Raw genomic sequence first — 13158 nt, 5'->3', positions numbered from 1 at the left:
CAATGATAAAGTTTTCAAATACCTCTCAGAATATATAGAAAGGGCATACTAAATAAGATCCCAAATACTCAGGTATTGGGATAAAAACATGTAAATATATCACCCCCACCTTCCCTGAGCTTTCCAGGATGTTCAAGCGGACCATGTGCCTTTTTGGGAGCACATATCTGTGTGAAAAGCTCTTTTGCACCATGAACTTTAATAAGTCAAAGTACAGGTCCAAACTTACTGATGAGCATTTCAAGCCATACTGAGGGTCTCAATTGCTTCCTCCCTCAAGCCAAATGTGGCTCAGCTGTGTAAGAAGAGGAAGCGCTGCCAGGTCTCTGGAAGCATGGAGTAGGTAAGAGAAGCCTATGTTCTGAAGAACCGTTCATGTTCTGAACTGTTATTAATAAAGATTGAGAAGATTGGATCAGTTGCACTTTTTTTTGGAATACTTGATGAGGCCCAGCCTCACCCAGACTCTACCTCCAGCGGCCCCCAGGTAAGTTGAGTTTGAGACTCCTGCTCTAAACGCATGTTTCTAAATATGGAGGGAAAAACTGGAAGACCTGGAGAACAATCCACGCGACCACGGGAGAGAGAGAGAGACATGCAAACTCCAAATATACAGGCGTCAGGGTCCGGATCGAACCCACAACCTCTTGCATACCAGGTGAAGGAGTTAACATCCCACCACCGCGGCACCCTTATGTACCAGGTTACACAGTCACGGACTCAAATGAAGACACAGTCCCTTCATTTAACAGTCTGTTCGATAAATAAGTTCTGTTAGCGAGCACCTATTAAGGCTAGCATGCCACACGAGGGGGTGGGTGGTCAGTTTTACCCAGGATAGCCCTACTGGCTCTTTTCAGGAGGGTTCTACCACATTTCCCAGCAATGATTACTAGGCACAGTATATTCCAACTGGGTAATTTGCGGGCAATTGTATTTAATTCGGTTAATCTGGTCCATGACGCTGGGATCTTCAACGTCCACTGAAGCAGACGGCACATGGTGTCTTTGCGGTGAACACGCCTGTAGCATTAAACAGGGCGGCCGCTGGATTCAAACCGCGAACATCTACGACAAGTGGCACACGTACAACTGCTACAGACACACGCCGAGTGTGTAATCACTCAATATGTGAGTGATTACACGCAACATTGTTGTGTGATTAAACACAACGTTGTTGTGTGTGTAATCACATACAAAAATATTGATGAGACGCAACGACGTTGTGTTGAGTGTAATCACAAACAACAACGTTGTGTTGAGTGTAATCACTCAAAACGACATTGTGTTGAGTGTAATCACTAACAACGACGTTGTGTTGAGTGTAATCACAACAACAACGTTGTGTTGAGTGTAATCACAGGCAACAATGTTGATGACACACAGCGTCCAACAGAGGGCGTCGTAGTCGTGCCATGGGGAGGCGGCGAGTGATGAACGCCACTGCGGCGCCGCAAAGAGATCAGAGCCGTGATATTTATTTATTTGTACACTGGAGGAGGAATCCGATGAGCTACGAAGTTTTTTTTATCACAAACGTCCAGCGTCTTGGCCGTCACGATAGAACGAGGCCGATAAACGTGGAGGTATAAATGAGGGTGATGCTAAGTCGGTGTGCCGTGCCCTAAGTGAGGTTGCCATGGGCGTGTGCGTTGGCCGTGTCAGGAGCGGGTGAGGAGGACGAGGCAAGGGGTGAGGAGGACGAGGTGAAGGGTAAGAAGAACGAGGTCAGGAGGTGAGGGGTGAGGAGGACGAGATGAGGGGTGAGGAGGACGAGATGAGGTGTGAGGAGGACGAGATGAGGTGTGAGGAGGACGAGGGGTGAGGAGGACGAGGGGTGAGGAGCACGAGGGTGAGGAGGACGAGGGGTGCCGAAGACGAGGGGTGAGGAGGACGAGGGGTGAGGAAGACGAGGGGTGAAGAGAACGAGGGGTGAGGAGGACAGGAGTGAGGAGGACGAGGGGTGAGGAGAGTGAGGGGTGAGGAGTAAGAAGAACGAGTTGTGGGGGTGAGGACGAGGTGAGGGGTGAGAACGAGGTGAGGGTTGAGGACAAGTGAGGTGGACGAGGTGAGGGGTGAGAATGAGGTGAGGGGTCAAGAGGGCGAGGTGAGGGGTCAAGCGGACGACGTGAGGGGTAAGGAGGACGAGGTGAGGAGTGAGGAGGATGAGGAGCGGGGTGCGGTGGACGAGCGAGGGGTGAGGAGGACGAGGGGCGAGGAGGACGGGGGGTGAGAAGGAAGAAGAACGAGGTGTGGGGGTGAGGAGGACGACGGGTGAGGAGGACGAGGTGAGGGCTGAGGAGAGCGAGGCGTGAGGAGAGCGAGGGGTGAGGAGAGCGAGGGGTGAGGACAGCGAGGGGTGAGGAGGACGAGGGGTGAGGAGGACGAGGGGTGAGTAGGTGAGGAGCAGGGTGCGGTGGACGAGCGAGGGGTGAGGACGGGGGGTGAGAAGAAAAACGAGGTGTGGGGGTGAGGACGAGGGTTGAGGAAAGCGAGGGCTGAGGAGAGCGAGGGTTGAGGAGAGCGAGGGGTGAGGAGAGCGAGGGGTGAGGAGAGCGAGGGGTGAGGAGGACGAGGGGTGAGGAGAGCGAGGGTTGAGGAGAGCGAGGGGTGAGGAGAGCGAGGGGTGAGGAGAGCGAGGGGTGAGGAGGACGAGGGGTGAGGAGAACGAGTCGAGGGGTGAGGAGGACGAGGGTTGAGGAGAGCGAGGGTTGAGGAGAGCGAGGGGTGAGGAGAGCGAGGGGTGAGGAGAGCGAGGGGTGAGGAGAGCGAGGGTTGAGGAGAGCGAGGGGTGAGGAGAGCGAGGGGTGAGGAGAGCGAGGGGTGAGGAGAGCGAGGGGTGAGGAGGACGAGGGGTGAGGAGGACGAGGGGTGAGGAGGACGAGGGGTGAGGAGAACGAGTCGAGGGGTGAGGAGGAAGAGGTGAGGGGTATGAAGAACGCGGTGTGGGTGAGAAGGACGAGGTGAGGGGTGAGGCGGGCGAGGCGTGAGGATGACGAAGCGCGGGGTGCGGTGGACGAGGTGAGGGGTGAGGAAGACGAGCTGAGGGGTGAGGAGAACGAGCGGTGAGGACAATGGGTGAGGACGAGGGGTGAGGAAGGTGAGGTGAGGGGTGAGTAGGATGAGTCGAGTGGTGATGACAAGATGAGGGGTAAGAAGAACGAGGTGAGGGGTGAGGAGGACGAGGTGAGCGGTGAGGACGACGACGGGTGAGGAGGACGAGCTGAGGTGAGAGGTGAGGACGAGTCGAGGGGTGAGGAGGACGATGGGTGAGGAGGACGAGGGGTGAGGAGGACGGGGGGTGAGAAGTAAGAAGAACGAGGTGTGGGGGTGAGGAGGACGAGGGGTGAGGAGGACGAGAAGTGAGGAGGACGGGGGGTGAGAAGTAAGAAGAACGAGGTGTGGGGGTGAGGAGGACGAGGCGAGGAGTGAGGAGGACGAGGGGTGAGGAGTGCGGAGGATGAGTCGAGGGGTGAGGAGGAAGAGGTGAGGGGTAAGAAGAACGCGGTGTGGGTGAGAAAGACGAGGTGAGGGGTGAGGCGGGCGAGGCGTGAGGATGACGAGGCGCGGGGTGCGGTGGACGAGGTGAGGTGAGGGGTGAGGATGACGAGCTGAGGGGTGAGGAGAACGAGGGGTGAGGAGAACGAGCGGTGAGGAGGACAATGGGTGAGGAGGACAATGGGTGAGGAGGGTGAGGTGAGGAGGGTGAGGTGAGGTGAGGGGTGAGAAGGACGAGTCGAGTGGTGAGGAGGACAAGATGAGGGGTAAGAAGAACGAGGTGTGGAGTGAGGAGGACGAGGAAAATGGTGAGGACAGCGAGGGGAGTGGAGGACGAGGAGTGAGGACGAGCTAAAGGTGAGGAGGACGAGGTGAGCGGTGAGGGCGACGACGGGTGAGGAGGACGAGCTGAGGTGAGGACGAGTCCAGGGGTGAGGAGGACGAGGGGTGAGGAGGACGAGGGGTGAGGAGAGTGAGGGGTGAGGAGTAAGAAGAACGAGCTGTGGGGGTGAGGAGGACGAGGTGAGGGGTGAGAACGAGGTGAGGGTTGAGGACAAGTGAGGTGGACGAGGTGAGGGGTGAGAACGAGGTGAGGGGTCAAGAGGACGAGGTGAGGGGTCAAGCGGACGACGTGAGGGGTAAGGAGGACGAGGTGAGGGGTGAGGAGGATGAGGAGCAGGGTGCGGTGGACGAGCGAGGGGTGAGGAGAACGAGAAGTGAGGAGGACGGGGGGTGAGAAGTAAGAAGAACGAGGTGTGGGGGTGAGGAGGACGAGGGGTGAGGAGGACGAGGCGAGGGCTGAGGAGAGCGAGGCGTGAGGAGAGCGAGGGGTGAGGAGAGCGAGGGGTGAGGACAGCGAGGGGTGAGGAGGACGAGGGGTGAGGAGGTGAGGAGCAGGGCGCGGAGGACGAGCGAGGGATGAGGACGGGGGGTGAGAAGAAAAACGAGGTGTGGGGGTGAGGACGAGGTATGAGGAGAGCGAGCGGTGAGGAGAGCGAGGGGTGAGGAGAATGAGGGGTGAGGAGGACGAGGGGTGAGGAGGTGAGGGGTGCGGAGGTGAGGGGTGCGGAGGACGAGTCGAGCGGTGAGGAGGAAGAGGTGAGGGGTAAGAAGAACGCGGTGTGGGTGAGAAGGACGAGGTGAGGGGTGAGGCGTGAGGATGACGAGGCGCGGGGTGGGGTGGACGAGGTGAGGTGAGGGGTGAGGAAGACGAGCTGAGGGGTGAGGAGAACGAGGGGTGAGGAGAACGAGCGGTGAGGAGGACAATGGGTGAGGAGGACAATGGGTGAAGAGGACGAGGGGTGAGTAGGATGAGGTGAGGGGTGAGTAGGACGAGTCGAGTGGTGAGGAGGACAAGATGAGTGGTAAGAAGAACGAGGTGTGGGGTGAGGAGGACGAGGCAAATGTTGAGGACAGCGAGGGGAGGACGAGGAGTGAGGACGAGCTAAGGGTGAGGAGGACGAGGCGAGGGAGAGGTGAGGGGTGAGGACGACGACGGGTGAGGAGGACGAGCTGAGGTGAGAGGTGAGGACGAGTCGAGTGGTGAGGAGGACGAGGTGAAAGGTGAGGCGGACGAGGGGTGAGGAGGACGATGGGTGAGGGGTGAGGAGGACGAGGGGTGACGATGACGAGAGTGAGGAGGACGAGGGGTGAGGAGAGTGAGGGGTGAGGAGTAAGAAGAACGAGCTGTGGGGGTGAGGAGGACGAGGTGAGGGGTGAGAACGAGGTGAGGATTGAGGACAAGTGAGGTGGACGAGGTGAGGGGTGAGAACGAGGTGAGGGGTCAAGAGGACGAGGTGAGGGGTCAAGAGGACGAGGTGAGGGGTCAAGAGGACGAGGTGAGGGGTCAAGCGGACGACGTGAGGGGTAAGGAGGACGAGGTGAGGGGTGAGGAGGATGAGGAGCAGGGTGCGGTGGACGAGCGAGGGGTGAGGAGGATGAGAAGTCAGGAGGAGGGGGGGTGAGACGTAAGAAGAACGAGGTGTGTGGGTGAGGAGGACGAGGCGAGGGCTGAGGAGAGCGAGGGGTGAGGACGGGGGGTGAGAAGAAAAACGAGGTGAGGACGAGGGTTGAGGAAAGCGAGGGGTGAAGAGAGCGAGGGGTGAGGAGAGCGAGGGGTGAGGAAGACGAGGGGTGAGGAGAGCGAGGGGTGAGGAGGACGAGGGGTGAGGAGAACGAGGGGTGAGGAGGACGAGAGGTAAGGAGGTGAGGGGTGCGAAGGACGAGTCGAGGGGTGAGGAGGAAGAGGTGAGGGGTAAGAAGAACGCGGTGTGGGTGAGAAGGACGAGGTGAGGGGTGAGGTGGGCGAGGCGTGAGGATGACGAGGCGCGGGGTGCGGTGGACGAGGTGAGGTGAGGGGTGAGGAAGACGAGCTGAGAGGTGAGGAGAACGAGGGGTGAGGAGAACGAGCGGTGAGGAGGACGATGTGTGAGGAGGACGATGGGTGAGGAGGACGAGGGGTGACGAGGGGTGAGGAGGGTGAGGTGAGGGGTGAGTAGGACGAGTCGAGTGGTGAGGAGGACAAGATGAGGGGTAAGAAGAACGAGGTGTGGGGTGAGGAGGACGAGGCAAATGGTGAGGACAGCGAGGGGAGGGGAGGACGAGGAGTGAGGACGAGCTAAGGGTGAGGAGGACGAGGCGAGGGAGAGGTGAGGGGTGAGAAGGACGAGGTGAGCGGTGAGGACGACGACGGGTGAGGAGGACGAGCTGAGGTGAGAGGACGAGCTGAGGTGAGAGGACGAGCTGAGGGGTGAGGAGGACGAGGGGTGAGGAGGACGATGGGTGAGGAAGATGAGGCGAGGGGTGAGGAAGATGAGGCGAGGGGTGAGGAGGACGAGGGGTGAGGAGGATGAGGGGTGAGAAGGACGAGGTGAGGGGGGAGGAAGACGAAGTGATGGGTGAGGATGAGGTGAGGGGTGTGGACGAGGTGAAAGGTCAAGCGGACGACGTGAGGGTTGAGAGGACGAGCTGAGGAGGACGAGGTGAGGGGTGAGGAGGACGAGGTGAGGAGGATGAGCTGAGGGGTAAAGATGACGAGGCAAGGGGTGAGGAGGACGAGGCGAGGACGAGGTGAGGGGTGAGGAGGACGAAGTGAGGGGTGAGGAGAACGAGGGGTGAGAACGAGGGTTGAGGAGAACGAGGCGATGGGTGAGGAGGACGAGGTGATGGGTGAGGACGAGGTGAGGAGAGCGAGGGGTTAGAGAAGGACGAGGTGAGGGTGAGGAGGATGAGCTAAGGGGTAAAGATGACGAGGCAAGGGGTGAGGACGAGGCGAGGACGAGGTGAGGGGTGAGGAGGACGAAGTGAGGGGTGAGGAGAACGAGGGGTGAGAACGAGGGTTGAGGAGAACGAGGCGATGGGTGAGGAGGACGAGGTGATGGGTGAGGACGAGGTGAGGAGAGCGAGGGGTTAGAGAAGGACGAGGTGAGGGTGAGGAGGATGAGCTAAGGGGTAAAGATGACGAGGCAAGGGGTGAGGACGAGGCGAGGACGAGGTGAGGGGTGAGGAGGACGAAGTGAGGGCGAGGTGAGGGGTGAGGAATACGAGCTGAGGGATGAGAAGGACGAGGTGAAGGGTGAGGAGGACGAGGCGAGGGGTGAGAACGAGGGGTGAAGGTGAACGGGGTGAGGAGGACGAGGCGAGATGCGAGGACGGGGTGAGGACGAGGTGAAGGGTGAGGAGGAGGTGATGTTTGATTCGTGACAAAACATGTAATAAAGTTATTAATAACAATCTGAATTATAGTCAATTATTCACGTCTACTACATAGAGTGCAGGTAGCCGTGTGAGGATGAGGTGAGAACGAGGTGAGGGGTAAGGACGAGGTGAGTAGAACGAGAGACGAGGGGTGAGAACGAGGTGAGGGTTGAGGACGACGGGTGAGGTGGACGAGGTGAGGGGTGAGGATGAGGCGAGGGGTGAGGATGAGGCGAGCGGTGAGGACGAGGTGAGTAGAACGGGGGTGAGGACGAGGCGAGGGGTGAGGAGAACGAGGTGAGAAGATGAGGGGTGAGGAGGGCGAGGGGTGAGGAGGGCGAGGGGTGAGGAGGGCGAGGGGTGAGGAGGGCGAGGGGTGAGGAGGGCGAGGGGTGAGGAGGGCGAGGGGTGAGGAGGGCGAGGGGTGAGGAGGGCGAGGGGTGAGGAGGGCGAGGGGTGAGGAGGGCGAGGCGTGAGGAGGTCGAGGGGTGAGGAGGGCGAGGGGTGAGGAGGGCGAGGGGTGAGGAGGGCGAGGGGTGAGGAGGGCGAGGGGTGAGGAGGGCGAGGGGTGAGGAGGGCGAGGGGTGAGGAGGGCGAGGGGTGAGGAGGGCGAGGGGTGAGGAGGGCGAGGGGTGAGGAGGACGAGGGGTGAGGAGGACGAGAGTGAGGAGGACGAGGGCTGAGGAGAGTGAGGGGTGAGGAGTAAGAAGAACGAGTTGTGGGGGTGAGGACGAGGTGAGGGGTGAGAACGAGGTGAGGGTTGAGGACAAGTGAGGTGGACGAGGTGAGGGGTGAGAATGAGGTGAGGGGTGAGAATGAGGTGAGGGGTCAAGAGGACGAGTTGAGGGGTCAAGCGGACGACGTGAGGGGTAAGGAGGACGAGGTGAGGGGTGAGGAGGATGAGGAGCAGGGTGCGGTGGACGAGCGAGGGGTGAGGAGGATGAGAAGTGAGGAGGACGGGGGGTGAGACGTAAGAAGAACGAGGTGTGTGGGTGAGGAGGACGAGGCGAGGGCTGAGGAGAGCGAGGGGTGAGGACGGGGGGTGAGAAGAAAAACGAGGTGAGGACGAGGGTTGAGGAGAGCGAGGGGTGAGGAAGACGAGGGGTGAGGAGAGCGAGGGGTGAGGAGGACGAGGGGTGAGGAGAACGAGGGGTGAGGAGGACGAGAGGTAAGGAGGTGAGGGGTGCGAAGGACGAGTCGAGGGGTGAGGAGGAAGAGGTGAGGGGTAAGAAGAACGCGGTGTGGGTGAGAAGGACGAGGTGAGGGGTGAGGTGGGCGAGGCGTGAGGATGACGAGGCGCGGGGTGCGGTGGACGAGGTGAGGTGAGGGGTGAGGAAGACGAGCTGAGGGGTGAGGAGAACGAGGGGTGAGGAGAACGAGCGGTGAGGAGGACGATGTGTGAGGAGGACGATGGGTGAGGAGGACGAGGGGTGACGAGGGGTGAGGAGGGTGAGGTGAGGGGTGAGTAGGACGAGTCGAGTGGTGAGGAGGACAAGATGAGGGGTAAGAAGAACGAGGTGTGGGGTGAGGAGGACGAGGCAAATGGTGAGGACAGCGAGGGGAGGGGAGGACGAGGAGTGAGGACGAGCTAAGGGTGAGGAGGACGAGGCGAGGGAGAGGTGAGGGGTGAGAAGGACGAGGTGAGCGGTGAGGACGACGACGGGTGAGGAGGACGAGCTGAGGTGAGAGGACGAGTCGAGGGGTGAGGAGGACGAGGGGTGAGGAGGACGATGGGTGAGGAAGATGAGGCGAGGGGTGAGGAAGATGAGGCGAGGGGTGAGGAGGACGAGGGGTGAGGAGGATGAGGGGTGAGAAGGACGAGGTGAGGGGGGAGGAAGACGAAGTGATGGGTGAGGATGAGGTGAGGGGTGTGGACGAGGTGAAAGGTCAAGCGGACGACGTGAGGGTTGAGAGGACGAGCTGAGGAGGACGAGGTGAGGGGTGAGGAGGACGAGGTGAGGAGGATGAGCTGAGGGGTAAAGATGACGAGGCAAGGGGTGAGGAGGACGAGGCGAGGACGAGGTGAGGGGTGAGGAGGACGAAGTGAGGGGTGAGGAGAACGAGGGGTGAGAACGAGGGTTGAGGAGAACGAGGCGATGGGTGAGGAGGACGAGGTGATGGGTGAGGACGAGGTGAGGAGAGCGAGGGGTTAGAGAAGGACGAGGTGAGGGTGAGGAGGATGAGCTAAGGGGTAAAGATGACGAGGCAAGGGGTGAGGACGAGGCGAGGACGAGGTGAGGGGTGAGGAGGACGAAGTGAGGGGTGAGGAGAACGAGGGGTGAGAACGAGGGTTGAGGAGAACGAGGCGATGGGTGAGGAGGACGAGGTGATGGGTGAGGACGAGGTGAGGAGAGCGAGGGGTTAGAGAAGGACGAGGTGAGGGTGAGGAGGATGAGCTAAGGGGTAAAGATGACGAGGCAAGGGGTGAGGACGAGGCGAGGACGAGGTGAGGGGTGAGGAGGACGAAGTGAGGGCGAGGTGAGGGGTGAGGAATACGAGCTGAGGGATGAGAAGGACGAGGTGAAGGGTGAGGAGGACGAGGCGAGGGGTGAGAACGAGGGGTGAAGGTGAACGGGGTGAGGAGGACGAGGCGAGATGCGAGGACGGGGTGAGGACGAGGTGAAGGGTGAGGAGGAGGTGATGTTTGATTCGTGACAAAACATGTAATAAAGTTATTAATAACAATCTGAATTATAGTCAATTATTCACGTCTACTACATAGAGTGCAGGTAGCCGTGTGAGGATGAGGTGAGAACGAGGTGAGGGGTAAGGACGAGGTGAGTAGAACGAGAGACGAGGGGTGAGAACGAGGTGAGGGTTGAGGACGACGGGTGAGGTGGACGAGGTGAGGGGTGAGGATGAGGCGAGGGGTGAGGATGAGGCGAGCGGTGAGGACGAGGTGAGTAGAACGGGGGTGAGGACGAGGCGATGGGTGAGGAGAACGAGGTGAGAAGATGAGGGGTGAGGAGGGCGAGGGGTGAGGAGGGCGAGGGGTGAGGAGGGCGAGGGGTGAGGAGGGCGAGGGGTGAGGAGGGCGAGGGGTGAGGAGGGCGAGGGGTGAGGATGGCGAGGCGTGAGGAGGTCGAGGGGTGAGGAGGGCGAGGGGTGAGGAGGGCGAGGGGTGAGGAGGGCGAGGGGTGAGGAGGGCGAGGGGTGAGGAGGGCGAGGGGTGAGGAGGGCGAGGGGTGAGGAGGGCGAGGGGTGAGGAGGACGAGGGGTGAGGAGGACGAGAGTGAGGAGGACGAGGGCTGAGGAGAGTGAGGGGTGAGGAGTAAGAAGAACGAGTTGTGGGGGTGAGGACGAGGTGAGGGGTGAGAACGAGGTGAGGGTTGAGGACAAGTGAGGTGGACGAGGTGAGGGGTGAGAATGAGGTGAGGGGTGAGAATGAGGTGAGGGGTCAAGAGGACGAGTTGAGGGGTCAAGCGGACGACGTGAGGGGTAAGGAGGACGAGGTGAGGGGTGAGGAGGATGAGGAGCAGGGTGCGGTGGACGAGCGAGGGGTGAGGAGGATGAGAAGTGAGGAGGACGGGGGGTGAGACGTAAGAAGAACGAGGTGTGTGGGTGAGGAGGACGAGGCGAGGGCTGAGGAGAGCGAGGGGTGAGGACGGGGGGTGAGAAGAAAAACGAGGTGAGGACGAGGGTTGAGGAGAGCGAGGGGTGAGGAAGACGAGGGGTGAGGAGAGCGAGGGGTGAGGAGGACGAGGGGTGAGGAGAACGAGGGGTGAGGAGGACGAGAGGTAAGGAGGTGAGGGGTGCGAAGGACGAGTCGAGGGGTGAGGAGGAAGAGGTGAGGGGTAAGAAGAACGCGGTGTGGGTGAGAAGGACGAGGTGAGGGGTGAGGTGGGCGAGGCGTGAGGATGACGAGGCGCGGGGTGCGGTGGACGAGGTGAGGTGAGGGGTGAGGAAGACGAGCTGAGGGGTGAGGAGAACGAGGGGTGAGGAGAACGAGCGGTGAGGAGGACGATGTGTGAGGAGGACGATGGGTGAGGAGGACGAGGGGTGACGAGGGGTGAGGAGGGTGAGGTGAGGGGTGAGTAGGACGAGTCGAGTGGTGAGGAGGACAAGATGAGGGGTAAGAAGAACGAGGTGTGGGGTGAGGAGGACGAGGCAAATGGTGAGGACAGCGAGGGGAGGGGAGGACGAGGAGTGAGGACGAGCTAAGGGTGAGGAGGACGAGGCGAGGGAGAGGTGAGGGGTGAGAAGGACGAGGTGAGCGGTGAGGACGACGACGGGTGAGGAGGACGAGCTGAGGTGAGAGGACGAGCTGAGGTGAGAGGACGAGCTGAGGTGAGAGGACGAGTCGAGGGGTGAGGAGGACGAGTGGTGAGGAGGACGATGGGTGAGGAAGATGAGGCGAGGGGTGAGGAAGATGAGGCGAGGGGTGAGGAGGACGAGGGGTGAGGAGGATGAGGGGTGAGAAGGACGAGTCGAGGGGTGAGGAGGACGAGGTGAGGGGGGAGGAAGACGAAGTGATGGGTGAGGATGAGGTGAGGGGTGTGGACGAGGTGAAAGGTCAAGCGGACGACGTGAGGGTTGAGAGGACGAGCTGAGGAGGACGAGGTGAGGGGTGAGGAGGACGAGGTGAGGAGGATGAGCTGAGGGGTAAAGATGACGAGGCAAGGGGTGAGGAGGACGAGGCGAGGACGAGGTGAGGGGTGAGGAGGACGAAGTGAGGGGTGAGGAGAACGAGGGGTGAGAACGAGGGTTGAGGAGAACGAGGCGATGGGTGAGGAGGACGAGGTGATGGGTGAGGACGAGGTGAGGAGAGCGAGGGGTTAGAGAAGGACGAGGTGAGGGTGAGGAGGATGAGCTAAGGGGTAAAGATGACGAGGCAAGGGGTGAGGACGAGGCGAGGACGAGGTGAGGGGTGAGGAGGACGAAGTGAGGGGTGAGGAGAACGAGGGGTGAGAACGAGGGTTGAGGAGAACGAGGCGATGGGTGAGGAGGACGAGGTGATGGGTGAGGACGAGGTGAGGAGAGCGAGGGGTTAGAGAAGGACGAGGTGAGGGTGAGGAGGATGAGCTAAGGGGTAAAGATGACGAGGCAAGGGGTGAGGACGAGGCGAGGACGAGGTGAGGGGTGAGGAGGACGAAGTGAGGGCGAGGTGAGGGGTGAGGAATACGAGCTGAGGGATGAGAAGGACGAGGTGAAGGGTGAGGAGGACGAGGCGAGGGGTGAGAACGAGGGGTGAAGGTGAACGGGGTGAGGAGGACGAGGCGAGATGCGAGGACGGGGTGAGGACGAGGTGAAGGGTGAGGAGGAGGTGATGTTTGATTCGTGACAAAACATGTAATAAAGTTATTAATAACAATCTGAATTATAGTCAATTATTCACGTCTACTACATAGAGTGCAGGTAGCCGTGTGAGGATGAGGTGAGAACGAGGTGAGGGGTAAGGACGAGGTGAGTAGAACGAGAGGCGAGGGGTGAGAACGAGGTGAGGGTTGAGGACGACGGGTGAGGTGGACGAGGTGAGGGGTGAGGACGAGGCGAGAAGATGAGGGGTGAGGAGAACGAGGGGTGAGGAGGGCGAGGGGTGAGGAGGGCGAGGGGTGAGGAGGGCGAGGGGTGAGGAGGGCGAGGGGTGAGGAGGGCGAGGGGTGAGGAGGGCGAGGGGTGAGGAGGGCGAGGGGTGAGGAGGGCGAGGGGTGAGGAGGACGAGGGGTGAGGAGGACGAGGGGTGAGGAGGACGAGGGGTGAGGAGGACGAGGCTAGGGGTGAGGAGGACGAGGCTAGGGGTGAGGAGGACGAGGCTAGGGGTGAGGAGGACGAGGCTAGGGGTGAGGAGGACGAGGCTAGGGGTGAGGAGGATGAGGTGAGGTCGGTAAGGGAGGTGTCCGTCTCCGGAGTGTTGCATGATATTTGTTGCTATGCTCGATGTTTGGTTGGTGACATAACATTCAATAAAGTTCTAAATAACATCCTGAAAGATAATAAATTACTCGTGTCTGCTGCATAGAGGCC

Source organism: Petromyzon marinus, unplaced genomic scaffold (genome assembly GCF_048934315.1).
Source record: "Petromyzon marinus isolate PM22_M1 ecotype Great Lakes invasive population unplaced genomic scaffold, UKy_Petmar_22M1.pri1.0 PM_Scaffold_18, whole genome shotgun sequence".
Lineage (NCBI taxonomy): Eukaryota > Metazoa > Chordata > Hyperoartia > Petromyzontiformes > Petromyzontidae > Petromyzon > Petromyzon marinus.
This window is presented reverse-complemented; position numbering follows the sequence as displayed.